Here is a 17,119-nt window from a genome sequence, read left to right on the forward strand (position 1 = left end):
AGCCAAAGAGTTTGTGGCCTTTAGAAAGGAAATGCTTAAAGCACTGAATGAAATAAAAGAAACAGAGTTGAAGGAACTAAAAGAAAAACAAGAAAGTATAATCAGACAGGTGAAGGAAGTAAACAAAACAACTCAAGACCTGAAGATAGAACTAGAAAAATTAAAGAACTCACAAATGGAGGAAATAATGGAGAGGAAAAATGTAGGGAAGAAAACAGGAACTACAGAGGTAAGCATAACAAACAGACTGCAAGAGATGGAAGAAAGAATCTCAGGTGTAGAAGATACAATGGGAGAAATCAATGTATCTGTCAAAGAAAATGTTAACTCCAAAAAATTCCTGACACAGACCATCCAAGGAATACAAGACAATATGAAAAGACAAAACCTAAGAATAATAGGTATAGAGGAAAAAGAAGACTCCCTTCTCCAAGGCCCAGAAAATATTTTCAACAAAATCATTGAAGAAAATTTCCCCAAGTTAAAGGAGAAGCCAATAAGGATACATGAGGCCTACAGAACACCCAACAAATTTGACCAGAAAAGAAAATCTTTCTGCCACATAATAATCAAAACAGTAAGTATACAGAATAAAGAAAAAATACTAAAAGCTGCAAGGGAAAAAGGCCAAGTAACATATAACGGCAAACCCATTAGAATCACACCTGACTTTTCAACAGAGACTATGAAAGCGTGCACCATCCACCCGGGGACCCTTGCCCGCCGAGGCAGGCTTGCTCTCCCGCAGGTACCGGGGCTCTCCGGTCGGCCAGGCATCCCCCACGGGCGGCGCTATGGCGGAAGCGGCGTCGGGGGCCAGCGGGAAGGTCATGGTGACGCTGGTGGCCGCGGAGGGCTCCTTCGGACAGGTGGGCTGGTCGGCGGGCCCAAGTTTCTCCAACTACCGGCCGTTCGATCCCCAGGCCCTGGGCTTCAGCCCAAGCTGGCAGCTGACGAGCTTCTCAGGCATGAAGGGCTGAAGCTGCAAGGTCCCCCAGGAGACGCTGCTCAAACTCCTGGAGGGACTGACGCGGCCTGCGCTGCAGCCCCCGCTGGCCCCGGGTCTGCTCGGAGGGCAGGAGGAGGCAGTGCAGGACGCGGGCCTGGCCACCCGCCCGGCCCCGGCTCGGCCTTCTTGTAGCTGAGCATCCGGATGGACTCGTGAGTCATCCCCCTGAGGCACGGCGGCCTGTCGCTGGTGCAGACCACCGACTTCTTCTACCCCCTGGTGGAGGACCCCTACATGATGGGGCGCATCGCCTGTGCCAACGTGCTCAGCGACCTCTACGCCATGGGCATCACGGAGTGCGACAACATGCCGATTCTGCTGAGCGTCAGCCAGAGCATGAGCGAGAAGGAGCACGAGAAGGTGATGCCGCTCATGATCAAAGGCTTCCGCGACCGCGGTGACGGGCGGACAGACCGTGGTCAACCCTTGGATCATCATCGGTGGGGTGGCCACTGTGGTGTGTCAGCAGAACGAGTTCATCATTCCCGACAGTGCGGTGGTGTGGGATGTGCTGCTGTTGACCAAACCCTTGGGGACCCAGGTCGCCGCCAATGCCCACCAGTGGCTGGAGAATCCCGAGAAATGGAGCAAAATCAAGATAGTGGTCTCCAGGGAGGAAGTCGAGTTGGCCTATCAGGAAGCTATGTTCAATATGGCCACCCTGAACCGAACTGCCGCCAGCCTGATGCACACCTTTAACGCCCACGAGGCGACAGACATCACGGGCTTCGGCATCTTAGGACACTCTCAGAACCTCGCAAAACAACAGAAAAATGAAGTGTCTTTTGTCATCCACAATCTGCCAATCATTGCCAAGATGGCTGCCATCAGCAAAGCCAGCGGGCGCTTCGGCCTCCTCCAGGGAACGTCAGCGGAGACCTCCGGGGGACTACTGATCTGTCTGCCGAGAGAACAAGCGGCCCGCTTCTGTTCAGAGATCAAATCTTCCAAATACAGAGAGGGTCACCAAGCCTAGATCGTTGGCATCTAGATCTAGATGGAGAAGGGAAACCGCACAGCCCGCATTATCGACAGGCCTCGGGTTATTGAAGTTCTACCTTGGGGAGCCGCCGCTGCCACTGCTCCCACTCCTGAAAATTCCAACGCAGCCTCTGAGCCTAGTTCATGAAACGGAGCAGAAGTCATTTCAAACTCAGAGCCGATCCACGAGCTCACAGACTGTTGACCGGGCTTGATTTTAAGACCTTTGCAAAGGCTGCCTGCCCTGGGCAGGTGCCCTTGCTAGGCCCGTCAGAAGTCACATGGGGAGGGGGGGTTTGTTCCCTCTGTTGAATGGAGGCAGAGCAGGGACCCTTTCCCCAAAGCGAGATGAGGCTATTCCAGTTGGAGGAATTTTTCTTTGCACTGAGATGATTCATTTCTGCACAGGGAAGTGTGATTATTAAGCTTACACATGGAAAAAGTAAACTGCAACATGAAAAGAAATTATTTGGACCAACGTATTGATAAGTCTAAATTTTTAGAACTCTTACTGATTCATTGTCAAATTCGTTATTAATTTTTCAGAGAAACCGCCCCTCTTCCTGTCCTGGACAAGAGTTGAGCAACTTGTCCAACTAGGAAAGGAAGAGGACAGCCACCTGATTTGGTCTCTGCTGATGGCGTCTCTCCCTCTAACTCCAAAGGAGTGGGAGAGGCTGACTAACCCTCAGAGCCAGATGTTGGTGGGCATTAAGATACTAAATCATATACCGAATTCCCGGAGATTCAATTAATAAAGACAATTTCTTACAGCTAACTAAATAAAAGGGACTTCATTGGAAAAAAAAAAAAAAGACACAGATTAACACAATGGATACGTAAACAAAACCCAGCAATATGTTGCATACAAGAAACACACGTAAGGCACTATATAGACATTACCTGAGGGTAAAGGGTTGGAAGACGACTTTCCAAGCAAATGGACCCAAGAAGCAAGCAGGAGTAGCCATTCTAATATCTGATAAAATAGACTTTCAACCAAAAGTAATAAAAAGAGATGGGGAAGGACACTTCAAACTCATCAAAAGAAAATTCCACCAGTAATTCCATCACAAACCTGAACATCTATGTCCCAAATACAAGAGCACCCACATTTCTTAAAGAAACATTGATAAAATTTAAACCACATATAGATCCCCACACATTAATAGTGGGAGACTTCAACACCCCAGTCTCAACAAAGGACAGGTCAACAAAACAGAAATTAAACAAAGAAACAATGTCTCTGAGAGAGGTCATGAATCAAATGGACCTCACAGACATTTACAGAAGTTTCCACCCAAACACAAAAGAATTTACCTTCTTCTCAGCACCTCATGGAACCTTCTCCAAAATAGACTATATAGTTGGTCACAAAGCAAGCCTCAACAGGTACAAGAAGATTGAAATAATCCCTTGTATCCTGTCTGATTATCATGGAATAAAGCTGGACTTCAACAACAACAGAAATAGCAAAAAGCCTAAGCACACATGGAAACTGAACAATTTGTTATTAAATGACAGCTGGGTCAGGGAAGAAATAAAGAAAGCGACTGCCTACAGATTGGGAAAGAATCTTCACCAACCCTTTATCTGACAGAGGACTTTTATCCAGTATACATAAAGAACTAAAGAAGCTGAAAAGCAGCAAACCAACTAATCCACTTAAAAAATGGGGAATGGAGCTAAACAGAGAACTCTCTGTAGAGAAATATTGAATGGCAGAGAAGCATTTAAAGAAATGTTCAACCTCATTAGCCATTAGGGAAATGCAAATCAAAACAACCCTGAGATTTCACCTTACACCCATCAGAATGGCCAAGATCAAAAACTCAAGTGACAACTCATGCTGGAGAGGTTGTGGAGAAAGGGGAACCCTTCTCTACTGCTGGTGGGAATGTAATCTTGTACAATCACTCTGGAACTCAATCTGGGGCTTTCTCAGACAACTAGGAATAGCACTTCCTCAAGACCCAGCTATACCACTCCTAGGCATATATCCAAAAGAGGATCAAGTACACAAAAAGGACATTTGCTCAGCCATATTTGTAGCCACTTTATTCATAATAGCCAGAAGTTGGAAACAGCCCAAATGCCCCTCAACTGAAGAATGGATGCAGAAACTGTGGTACATCTATACAATGGAGTATTACTCAGCAATGAAAAATAAGGAAATCTTGAAATTTGCAGGTAAATGGTGGGACCTGGAAAGGATCATCCTGAGTGAGTTGTCCTAGAAGCAAAAAGACACACACGGTATATACTCACTCATATAAACATACAACATAGGATAAACCCACTAAAATTGGTACATCTAAACAAACTAAGCAAAAGAGAGGACCGTAACTAAAATTTTCAATCTCCATCCTGAAAGGCAAAGAGGATGGACTTCAGAACAAGAAGAAAACAGGAAACAACCTAGGAACCTGCCACAGAGGGCCTCTGAAAGAATCTGCCCTGTAGACTATCAAAGCAGATGCTGAGCCTGATGGCCAACTGTCAGGCAGAGTGAATGGAATTTTATGTAAGAAGTGGGAAATAGCAAGAGCTGGAGAGGACAGGAACTCCACAAGGAGAGCAACAGAACAAGAAAATTTCAACACAGGGAACTTCGCAGAGACTCCTACTCCAACCAAGGACTATTCATAGAGATAACCTAGAACCCCTGCACAGATGTAGCCCATGGCAGTTCAGTGTCCAAGTGGGTTACATAGTAATGGGAAGAGGGACTGCCTCTGACATAATCTGATTGGCCTGCTCTTTGATCACCTCCCCCTAAGGGGGGGAGAAGCCCTACCAGGCCACAGAAGATGACAATGCAGCCACTTCTGATGAGAGCTGATAGTCTAAGTTCAGAAAGACGGAGAGGAAGACCTCCCCTATCAGTGGACTTGGGGAGGGTCATGCATGCAGAAAGGGGAGGAAGTCTGTGGTCGGGAGGAGAGGAGGGAGGGGCTTATGGGGGGATACAAAATGAATAAACTGTAATTAATAATAATAAAAAAGAGCAATCAGATTCTTTATGTCAAACATGAGAATATTTGACGTTTATGTGTCCATCTTTAGATAACAGGAAACACTGCTTACCTGTTTGCCTGAATTCTCATGAGGCATAAAGCACAGGAAAAAATTCATGTAAAATATATTCATTGCAAATAGGCAGAAAAAGACGAGGTACTCAAGGATATCATATTGGACACGCAATCATGGTTAAGAAACCTGGCCTGTAGAGAGGGAGCTCTTGACAACCTGTGCCCTACAGATGAGATATCCAAAAAGCGGTCTGTTCTGAGAGACTATTGGGATTTTGGTCAGAATTTTGAAAGGCATCCTGATTTCAGTGTGGGAGAGGAACAAAGACTCATCTCTCCAGTACTGGAAGAGTAGAGCCCAAGCTATTTAATAGAGTTTTTGTTTACCTTATTGAATTCTAGCACATTCTCAAGTTATTCTACAAGCAGAAAAGAAAGAAAACAATGGATTTTATTTAATCTAATGTGAAATGGAGAATTTTTCTACAGAGAGATTATTCTCCACATCTAGATCTGTATATGTAAGTATTTTAAAATTTGAAGCCACAGAAAGTCAAGTTCAGAGTTACAGATATTTTGTTTCTATTTAGTATATCACTCTATTTTCTTTTCTGATCTTGAATTCCTCTGTTCATATTTTTTTTTCTTTTTTAAAATATTTTTTTAATTTTATTTTCTTATTAGTTACATTTTGTTAACTCTGTATCCCAACTCTATCCCGCTCCATCATTCCCTCCCCAATCCCACCCTCCCTCCTTCATCTCCTTCCTGCCCCTTTCCAAGTCCACTGATAGGAGAGGACCTCCTCCCCTTTCATAGGACTGTTTTTTCAGGTATCTTCAGGACTGGCTGCAAAGTCCTCCTCTGTGGCCTAACAGTACTGCTCCTCCCTTGGGAGGTGGGGAGGTCAAAGAGCCTGCCATTGAGTTCCTGTTAGAAATAGTCCTTGTTCCTCTTACTATAGGAAACCAATTGGTTACTGAGCTATCACAGGTCACATCCAAGCAGAAGTTTTAAGTTATATCTACTCATGGTCTTTGGTTGAGTGTCCACCTCAGAAAAGACCCTGTGCCCAGATATGTTTGGTCCTTGTGGAGTTCCTATCCTTTCCACATCAAATTCCCCTTCTTTCATATGATTCTGATTTTTTTTTTTTTTTTTTTTACTTAATAGTCCAGCCACTATTCTGAAGCTGTTTATCAGCTGAAAGAGCTCTCAGGTGGAATTTTTATGGTCACTCTTATATACTATTATATCATCTGCAAATAGTAATACTGTTACTTCTTCCTTTCTGATTTTTATCCTTTGGATCTCCTTTAGTTGCCTTATTGCCCCAGCTAGTATTTCACGTAATATGTTGAAGAGATAGGGAAAGATTGGGCAGCTTTACTTTGTCCCTGACTTCTTATTGATTGATTTAAGTTTCTCTCCACTTATTTTGATGTTTTCTATAGGCTTGCTCTATATTTCTTTTATTATGTTTAGGTATGTGCCTTGTATCCCTAATCTCTCCATAACTTTAAACATGAACAGGTATTGGATTTGGTCAAATACTTTTTTGGCATCTAAGGAGATTACCATGATTTTTTTTTTGAGGGGGTCATTTTTTATTTTTGTTTTTATATTAAACACAAGTTATTTACTTTCTATCCCAGTCGTAGCCCCCTCCCTCATTCCCTCCCAATGCCACCCTCCCTCCCTCATCTCCTCCCTGCCCCTTTCCAAGTCCACTGATAGAGGAGGACCTCCTCCCCTTCCATCTGTCCCTAGCTTATCAGGTCTCTTCAGAACTGGCTGCAATGTCCTCTTCTGTGGCCTACCAAGGCTGCTCCTTCCTTGGGGGGGGTGTTGAAGAGCTCACCATTGAGTTCATATCAGAAATAGTCCCTGTTCCCCTTACTATAGAACCCACTTGGATACTGAGCTACCATGGGCTATATCTAGGCAGGGGTTCTAGGTTATAACCATACATGGTCCTTGGTTGGAGAAACGGTCTCATGAAAGACCTCTATTCCCTGATATATTTGATCTTTGTTGAGCTCCTGCCCTCTCCAGGTCTTACTAACTCCCCCTTCTTTCATATGATTCCCTGCACACTCCCAAAGGTTTGGTTATGAGTCTTAGTATCTGCTTTGATACACTGCTAGGGAGAGTATTTCAGAGGCCCTCTTATCCAGTATCTATAAAGAACTCAAGAAGTTAAAAAGCAAAAAATCAAGTAATTCAATTAAAAATTGGGGCACGGAGTTGAACAGAGAACTCTCTTTAGAGGATTTTAGAATGGCAGAAAAACACTTAAAGAAATGTTCAACGTCCTTAGCCATCAGGGAGATGCAAATCAAAAGTGAGATTTCACCTTACACCCATCAGAATGGCTAAGATTTAAAACTCATGGGACAACACATGCTGGGAAGGTTGTGGAGAAAGGGGAACCCTCCTACATTGCTGGTGGGAATGTAAACTTGTACAACCACTTTGGAACTCAATCTGGTGCTTACTCAGACAATTAGGAATAGTGATTACTCAAAATCCAGCTATACCACTCCTAGGCATATATCGAAAAAATGGTCAAATACACAAGGACATTTGCTCAACCATGTTTGTAGCAGCTTTATTCATAATAGCTAGAACATAAAAACAAACCAGATGTCCCTCAGTTGAGGAATGGATACAGAAATTGTGGTACTTTTACATGATGGAGTAATACTCAGCAATTAAAAACAAGGAAATCATGAAATTTGAAGGCAAATGGTGTGAACTAGAAACTATCATCCTGAGTGAGGTATCCCAAAAGCAGAAAGACACACATGGTATGTACTCAGTTATATAGACCTATAGGATAGGATAAATATACTGAAATCTATCCACCTAAAGAAGATAAACAAGAAAGAGGACCCAGGGTAAGATGATCAATCCTTACTTAGAAAGACAAATTGGATGGACATTAGATGTAGGAGAAAATAGGACCATGATTTTTTTTTTTAAGTTTGTTTATATAGTAGATTACATTGACAAAATTCTGTATATTGACCAATCTCAGCATGCCTGTAATGAAGCCTATATTGTCATGGTGGATGATATATTTGATATGTTCTTGGATTCAGTTTTCATGTGTGTTGTTTTGTAATTTTTTGTCAGTGGTCATAAGTGAGATGGGTCTAAATTTCTCTTTCTTTTTTGGGTCTTTGTGGGGTTTAGGTATAAAGGTGACTGTGGCCTCACAAAATGAGTTTGATAGAGTTCTTTCTGTTTATATTTTGTGGAATAACTTGAAGGTGTGGTAGAATTCTGCACTGAAACAATCTGGCCTTGGGCTTCTTTTTGAATGGGAGAGTTTTCATGACAGCTTCTATGGCCTTAAGACATATAGGTTTATTTAATTTAATTGGTCTTAATTCAGCGTTTGTAAATGTAACTTATCAAGAAATTTATCCATTTTATTTACATTTCAAACTTTATTGTATATAGGCTTTTGAAATAGGATAAAATGAATGTTTGGATTTCATCAGTGATTGTCATTATATACCCCTTTTCATTCCTGAGTTTGTTGATTTGGATAATGTCTCTCTGACTTTTAGTTATTTTGGCTAAGAGTTTGTTTATCTTGTTTATTTTCTCAAAGAAAAAGCTCTCAGTTTCATTGATTTTTTTTAATTGTTCTCTTTGCTTCCAATTTATTGATTTCACCTCTGAGCTTGATTATATTCTTCTTGGGTGTGTCTTCTTCTTTTTTTTTTCCTAGTGCTTTCAAGTGTGCCATTAAGTTGCTTCTATGAGATGTCTCAAACCCTTTCTGAAGGCACTTAGTCTTATGAACTTTCCTTTTAGCCCTACTTTTCATTTTGTCCCATAAATTTGTGTAAGTTGTGCATTCATTGTCATTGAGTTCTTAAAACTCAATTTCTTTCTTTACTTTTCCCTGACTCAGCTGTCCTTGGGTAGAGAGTTGTTCAGTTTCCATGTATGTGTAGGCTTTTTGCTATTTATGTTACTGTTGAAGTCTAGTTTTAGATAGTGGTGGTCTGAAATGAAACAAGGGATTATTTCAATCTTCTTGTACCTGTTGAGGCTTGCTCTGTACCAACTATATGGTCAATTCTGGAGAAGGTTCTATGAGGTGGTGAGAAGAAGGTATGCTCTTTTTTGTTAGGGTGAAAATTTCTGTAGACATCTATTAGGTACTTTCTATTTAAGACCTCTGTAAGAGTCATTATTTCTCTGTTTAGCTTCTGTCTCAGTGATCCGTGCCTTTGCAAGAGTGGAATGTTGAAGTCTCCCACTATTAAAATGTTGGTATCAATGTGTGATTTAAGCTTGAACAAATGCCCTTTTGTTCAGTGCATAACTGATCAAAATTCTGATATCCTCCTGGTAGATTTTTTTTTCTTTTGATGAGAATGAAGTGTCCCTCTTCATCTTTTTTGACTAATTTTTGTTGAAATTCCATTTGTATTAGATATTAAGGTGGCTACTCAAACTAGCTTCTTGGGTCCATTTGTTTGGAAAACCTTTTTCTAGCCCTTTACTCTGCAACTCTATTTTTGTTGCAGAGGTGTGTTTCTTGAATGCAGCAAAATATTGGATTTTGTTTCCTTAACAATTCTGTTAATTTATGTATTTTTATTGGATAGTTGATTTCATTGATGTTGATAGATATTAGTGACTAATGATTGTTAGTTCCTTTTATTGTGGTGTTGCTAGTGATTTGTATTTGTGTGATTGTTGCATTTTGCTTTTTTATTGTTGTTAAGGTATCTTTATCCTGTGTTTTCTTGAGTGTAGTTGATCTCTTTGGGTTGGAGTTTTCCTTCTATTGTATTTTGTAGGGGTGGGTTGCTATGCATATATTGTTTAAAGTTAGTTATGCCATGGAATATAGTTTTCTCCATTTATGTTGATTGAAAAATTTTCTGAGTATAATAGTTTGGGTTGGCATCTGTGGTCTCTTAGTGTCTGCATGGTAGCCATCCAGGCCCTTCTTACTTTCATAGGCTCTGTTGAGAATTCTGGTGTGATTCTCATAAGGTCTGCCTTTATATGTTACTTGGCATTTTTCCCTTCCTACTTTTAATATTATTTCTTTGTTCTGTATATTTAGTGTTTTGATTATTGTATGGCAGGAGGAATTTGTTTTCTGGTCTAGTCTATTTTGGTGTTCTGTGGGCCTCTTGTATGTCTAAGGGTATCTCTTTCTGAAGGTTGGGGAAATTTTCTTCTATGATTTTTTTGAAAATATTTTCTGGGCCTTAGACCCTGAATCTTCTTTTTTGTCTATTCCTATTATTCTTAGCTTTCATCTTTTCATTGTGTCCTTGATTTCTTGGATGTTTTGTGTCTGGAACTTTTCTGATTAACTTTTTTTTGAGAGGTATATCAATTTCTGAAATCATATCTTCAGCACCTGAGATTCTCTCTTCCATCTCTTTATATTCTGTTGGTGATGCTTACATTTGTGGTTCCAGATCTCTTCTCTAAGTTCACCAACTTCAGGGTTTTCTCTGTTTGTGTTTACTTTATTGATTCTAATTCTGTAATCAGGTCTTGCACCATTTCTTTCACCTGTTTGAATGTGGCTTCCTGTCTGTCCATGATGGCCTCTATTGTGTTGCTGTTGTTGTTCATTTCATCTTTATGTCCCTCAAATAACTGCATGATTATAAATTTAATATCATTTTTCTGTGTTTCAGCTTCATTAGAATAGCTGTTAATTTTTGGAGATTCTGGTGAAGCCATGGCATCCTGGGTTTTGTTGCCAGTATTCTTATTCAAGTCACCTAGTTGTCTATAGCCTTGACTGATTGTTCCTGGACCGTCTAATGAAGACTGGGGCCACCTGTCACTGAAGTCTGAAGTAGTCTCTGTAAGATTAACTGTGTTCGTTCAGCATTTGTTACCCAATTATGCCAGGTAGCTGGGACAGAGATAGAAAGATCCTGAGCCTAGAGCTGCTCCAGTGCCCCACAGGCTTCCTTAGGATGGAAGACAATGGGATTTGGGTTCCTAACCTGGATCAGCTTTGCTGTTTTCACTGGCTGTGTTGGACTCCTTGTTTCTGACCCAGGTCCGCCAGGCAGCTGGGGAGTAGGCAGAAAGATCTCTGAGCCTAGAGCTGCTCCCGTGCCCCACTGGCTTCCTTGAGATGGCAGACAATGGCACCTAGCTCAGCTCTGCTGTATTCACAGTCTGTGCTTTACTGGCGGAATCTGCCCTGGGTGAGCCAGGCAGCTGGGGATCTTGGCTCTCTGTTTAAAATATTGTAATTGAAACTATAATATTATTGGAATAATCTATAGAGAAGCAATTAAGAACAATAGCTATATAGCCAAATGACTAAGACTTGACTGCCAATTAATTTTATTATGCTCTGAATGCTTCTTAAACTCTCCACAGCTTAGCTCAATTATTAGTAAAAATGAGAGCATTTTTACCCTTTTTCTTTGCTTTCATATTTAGTGCAATAATATATCCAGTGTTTGTCCTAGCTTCAGAAAAACATATAAATATATAGTCTATTAAAAATAAATATCTATTATTGCAGCACTTATTTTGAGGATATTTCTATAACATCAAACTAATTACTTAATTCATGTATAAAAATCATCAACTGTTGGGTTTGTCCTTATTATTATTAAGCTCAACTTTCTGACTAATAAGTTAATTATAATTTGTAAATTATAAGATATTAATATTCTAACTGTTAGGAGTCAGTTACCTGAATCCAGTCATTTCAGGAACAACCTCCATCTTGCTGGCAGTCTCAAAACTGAATACATATTCCCAGGTCCTGAAAACAGTGCCTATCCTGCTTTTTCCAATATTCAGCATTTGTCTGTTAACCAGCAAAGAATGTAAAGAGGGAAATTGTCATTATCTAAACTAAGGCACACAAATTGTAAGTGTGTTTCCTAACTCAAATTAATTTAGTGCATGCTTGCCCACTCCTGTAATATTTTGTTTCTTTGTTTGTTTTTGTTTTTTTTATCATTCTGTATTCTCTGCCAGAAGTCCAGGAGGAGACCTTAATTCAAAAGCTGAATCAAACACCCTGAAACCAGGTGATCCCAATGAGGCCCAGTCACCACGACTGACTTCCTCACTCAGCCCCTCTTGATAATCTACAATTCGGCTGCCCTGCTTCTTCCTCTCCCCTTGTGGTTTCATCTTTTAAAAACACTGTATGGTTTTTTCCTCAGGTTTGCAATTCAGGTCCCCAAGTCTCTTCTGTGACCATTATCCATTATCAGTGGCCTGAGTACATCGAGATTATGTTGTCTCCTTAACACTTACTAAGATGAATGTTCAAAGATACAGTCAGTTCTTGAGTCTGTGCTGTTCCTGACTGATCATGTTTTATTGTTTAATTCAAATAAAGATCTTGCTTTGCTGGACTCTAGTGATTGCTTGAGTTGTTTTGTTTTTCACACAATAACACTCATGTCTTTGGACAATATGCTCCATTTCAAAATGATCTCAATTGATTTTCCTAAGTTCTCTTTAGTTAAACATCGTTGTTATTAGTGTGTTCTCTGTCTTTCATAGACAGTAGTGGTGTCTGCCTTCTTAGCCTTTGGTGTGAGCAGTCTGTGGAGGGACTGTAATACAACAAATGGTCACATCCAATGAGCCGGAGAATCAGACGGCTCGCTTGGGAAGAAGGCAATTATGAAAATATACTTTCATCAGTCATGAGATAATTAGAGGTGTGTTGATTGTAGCCTCAGATAGGAGTGACCAGAGTACTTACATCTGTTTGCTCACTTAGGCAAGCTCTTGCGCCTTTCACTTAGATATGCACACCTCTTACACTGCCATAAGGGAGATTTCAAAGATAGATGTGTAAATGAACAATTTTGCTACCATATTAAATATTGGATCAGAGAATTAAATTGTGAACCTAAAGCAATAAAATTGGAAGAAATTGTTCAATCAGTATGACAGCATCTGAAAAAACTGAGGAACACTATATACTCAATACAATATGCTGCAGTTTTGTAATGGATTCCACGTAATTAGATATGTAATCACACAATAGCCCAAACCTTGCAGTTTATGCTATTTAATAAGAAAAATCAGTGGTTATTATAATTTTATGTAAAATCTTTTGACAAAATCAGCTTATGTGAATTATATGACTATAGAAAAACATCTATTACTCTCAGGGTATTTTTTGAAATAAATTTAAGTTCAATATAAGTTAATTTTAATACTCTTAATATTTAAAATTATAAAATAAACTTTCCAACATGAACTTAAATAAGAGCTATATTCTATTAATTTACAATTACTAACAACATCTGACTAAATGGAGATAAATTACATAAATATATCAAAAAAAGCAAATAATTGCTTTGTTAAAATTATCAAGTACACGTATGGGGGTAGAATCAACTTTATGTGAAAAATATATACATATATATGCACATATGTTTGTGAACATATATAGAGTACATTGTAGATGAAAGAGTTTGAAAAAGTAAAGCAACCACCAAGATATTTTTAAAGCTGTAGTATGGATCAGAACTTGGGAATACTATATTAATGTTCTATTATATACAGTGCTAAAATAGAGGTGATAGAAATTAATGTTTTGTGTATTTAAAGTCCTTACTCCAATACAATATTTCACAAGAAACACTCCGTGAGATTCTCTCATCAATGTTTAACGAAGCGTCTCCTCTGGAAGAGTTCTCAAACGACGCAGGCTCCCAGTAATGCACACCCAGCATATTCTTACCTTTGGCTCAGCAATCAGCCCAGAGGAGAGTCAATTGTAATCAACATAGTAGGCTCTCATTCCGTCAGATGCACAAAGCCTACACAGGTGGAGTAGTTTTGAATCCTCTGCTAGAGCAGCACTTCTGGGGAAGGACGTTTTGAAGGACTTTCTTAAGACTGTTACTAGTGAATCCATTAAGTACATCTCATACAATCTACGTTAATTTTTCTGTATGCTGATTATATGAATCATGTATACCTCTATGGTAATATAAACTATGGGACTGATGGAGTTCAGGAGGCATATCATATTTTTGTTTTACATTTTTTGAATAAAAATATTTATTTTTTGAGATATTTATGCTTTTTGAGCATATTATTTAAATGATGAGAATGGAGTTGATCAGATCTGTAATAATGTTATAATATTTCCCCAAGACAAAAGTGAAAGGGAAGTGATTTGAGTAAATCTCAGATTGGTTTTTATTATTTGCTTATCTTTTTTTTTTGGACAAAAACAGTGAATCCCATGTTGTCTCAAGATCCACCATGAGAATATGTATGAATCATGAAAAATTTGAAAGTGGTTAAATCCCAAATTGCTTTTTAACTGGACTTATTTTTTTTTAATTTTCAAATTAACAAATTTGAAAATTTATTAATTCTCCAAACTCCATCAAAGTTGTAGGAACTACTTTGATGAAGTTTATGAAAAGATTTTGCCTGTGATGAGATTTTATTTTTTGATACAGGAATTACAAATTGTATTTTAGTAATGATATTTGAGCTATTAGACAAAAACGCAATAGAAGTTATATTTTAAATAGTATTTGAATGTATTCTTTTAAAATGTTTGTTATGAAATAAATTAGTATTTAAAAATCTTGCTTCAATTTTTATTTTACAAAAAATATAAAGATTCTTTTAATTTATATTCAAAATTTAAAAACAAATTTTGACCAGATTGTACTATAATACTTCCTTCAATCAGATAGAATTAATGAAGAAATATGGTATGTTTAGTGTAAATTACAAAGTCAGTAGTCATTAGGACCACAGTCTTAGGTGGAGGATCTCCATTTTCATTCACATTACCTCTAGTAACCCCAGTCAGGTCTACACAGTAAGGAGAACTATGTTCCTTTATAGATCAAGGGAAAGGAAAAATCAATTACTGTGATACGATTCAGAATTTTCTACATGTAAATGGCCTAACTTCAGGGAAGCAAATTTAAACATCTCTATTCAAAATGGACTGAGGAATTCTTCCCACTCAAGTACTCTACTGTCTTTGTGTTTCTATTGACAAATCAGAACCTAACCAAGAGGTGAAAAACTCAAGGTCAACAAAATAGAAATGATGCACCTGAAATGTCGCTAGGCACAAAAAGCAAAACAGAAAGTTATACCCCAGGAGAAACCTTTGTAAGGTGCACAGATAAAAGCTAAAGAAAGGTTCATGATGAAATAGATAATCATGAGCCTTTGTTATGCTCCTGTTCAACAAATTCTATAGATCAAAGATTAAAGTAAATTATAACAAAGAAGTGGCATAAATCCATTCCATAGAAACATTAAAAACATCAAGAAGAACTAAAATAAGATTTCCTTTTTTATTGTTGCTGTTGTTTTGGTGTTTTTGTCTTGTTTTTTTTTTTTTTTATTTCTAGCTAGCACTAAAGAATACTATACTGTTAAACGCACTCAACAGCCTAACTCTAAGAAAGATTAACATAAAACTGTCCTTCTTTATTTTAGCTCATTATACTGAATACAAAAATAAAGAAGCTCTATCTAACTAGAAAACAAAAAATAAATAAATAAATAAATAAATAAATAAATAAATAAATAAATAAACTTCAGGGAAGTAATGCCAATCAAAATGACTCTCAGACTCCCTCTTACACCTGGCATGATGGCTAAGATCAAAAACACAAGTGACAGCTCATGAGGGTGAGTTTGTGGAACAAGCAGACTCCTCCATTGCTAATGGCAGTACAAACTTGTACAGCCTCTTTTGAGGTCAATTTTGTGGATTCTTGGAAAATTTTGATACTGCTACTTCAAGACCCAGATGTCTCACTTCTGGACACCCAAAGGGTACTCCACCAGACCAGGAGGACACTTGTTCAACTATGTTCTTAGCAGCTTTATTTGTAATAGTCAGAAATTAGAAATATCGTAGATTTATCTCTACTGAAGCATAAATAAAGAAAATGTACAAAATACAATGGAGCATTTACTCACCTTTTTAAAAAATGCATGATAAAGTTCACTGGCAAATGGAAAGAACTAGGAAAGATAATCCTGAGTGAGATAACCCAGTCCCAGAAGGGCAAACATGGTATGTATTCACTTACACTTGAATATTGGCCATAAATTGAAGGATAACCATACTAAAATCTATAGCTCTTAAGACGCTAAGTAACAAGGAGGGCTCATTGGGTAGATGCTTGAATTTCACAGTGAAAGAGAAACAGAATAGACACTACAGATGGAAGGGGAGAGAAGAATGGGCAAGGGTGGAGATGGAGACAGAAAGGATAAGATGTCAGAGGAGGACAGATGTAGAGAGTACTAGGAGAGAGAACTGAAACTGGGGACAACTCTAGGATGAGCTAGACACCTGGGACACTAGAAACACCAAGCAATCTATGAGGGTGACCCTAGCTAAGTCTTCTAGCAATGAGTGATAGAGAACCTGAACAGGTAATCTCTAGGAACAAAACAAGAGTTCCAGTGGAGGAATTGGGACACAAGTCCAGCCACAAAGCCTTTAACCTACAATTTGTACTATCTACAAGATGTGCTGGGAAAATGGTGACAGAGAAACTGTAGGAGTAGCCGACAAATGACTGGTTTAGCTTTAGACACGTGCCATGAGAGCATCTTACCCATGACACTGCCCAGAGGTCCAGGAGCCAGAGGCTATACTCATACACTGGGGTTTAGACTAACCCAGTAACTAATGGAAATATGTGCAGAGACCCACACACCAGCATTAGGCAGAGCTCAGGGAATCTTGTGAAAGAGGGGGAGGAAGAATTGTAGGAGCCAGAGGCCTCAAGGACACCGCAAGAAAAGCGACAACATCAGCTATCCTGAGCCCATAGGGGCTCACTGAGAGTGAAGGTCCAACCATGGGGCCTGCCTGGACCTAACCTAGTCCCGCTGCACATATGTTACAGTTGTACAGATTTGTCTTCTTGTTGGACTCCCCACAGTGGCTTTCTCTGACTCCTTTTGCCTGCCTTAGGAACCCATTCCCCATGCTGTGTCATTGCTTTGTATAGCCTTAATAGAGGAGGCAGTGTCTTGTCTTACTGCAACTTGATAAGCCTTAACTGATTGATATCCATTGAGGCTGTTTCTGAAGAGAAAG

The 17,119-nt window shown here is 39.2% G+C and overlaps 1 pseudogene; it reads left to right on the top strand.

Moving 5' to 3' along the window:
* The first annotated feature begins 794 nt into the window (after positions 1 to 794).
* LOC129666498 (selenide, water dikinase 2-like) lies at positions 795 to 2,138 on the top strand (annotated as a pseudogene).
* The last annotated feature ends 14,981 nt before the right edge of the window (positions 2,139 to 17,119 follow it).

The sequence above is a fragment of the Psammomys obesus genome, unplaced genomic scaffold (assembly GCF_907164565.1).
Source record: "Psammomys obesus unplaced genomic scaffold, mPsaObe1.curated_primary_1811, whole genome shotgun sequence".
Lineage (NCBI taxonomy): Eukaryota > Metazoa > Chordata > Mammalia > Rodentia > Muridae > Psammomys > Psammomys obesus.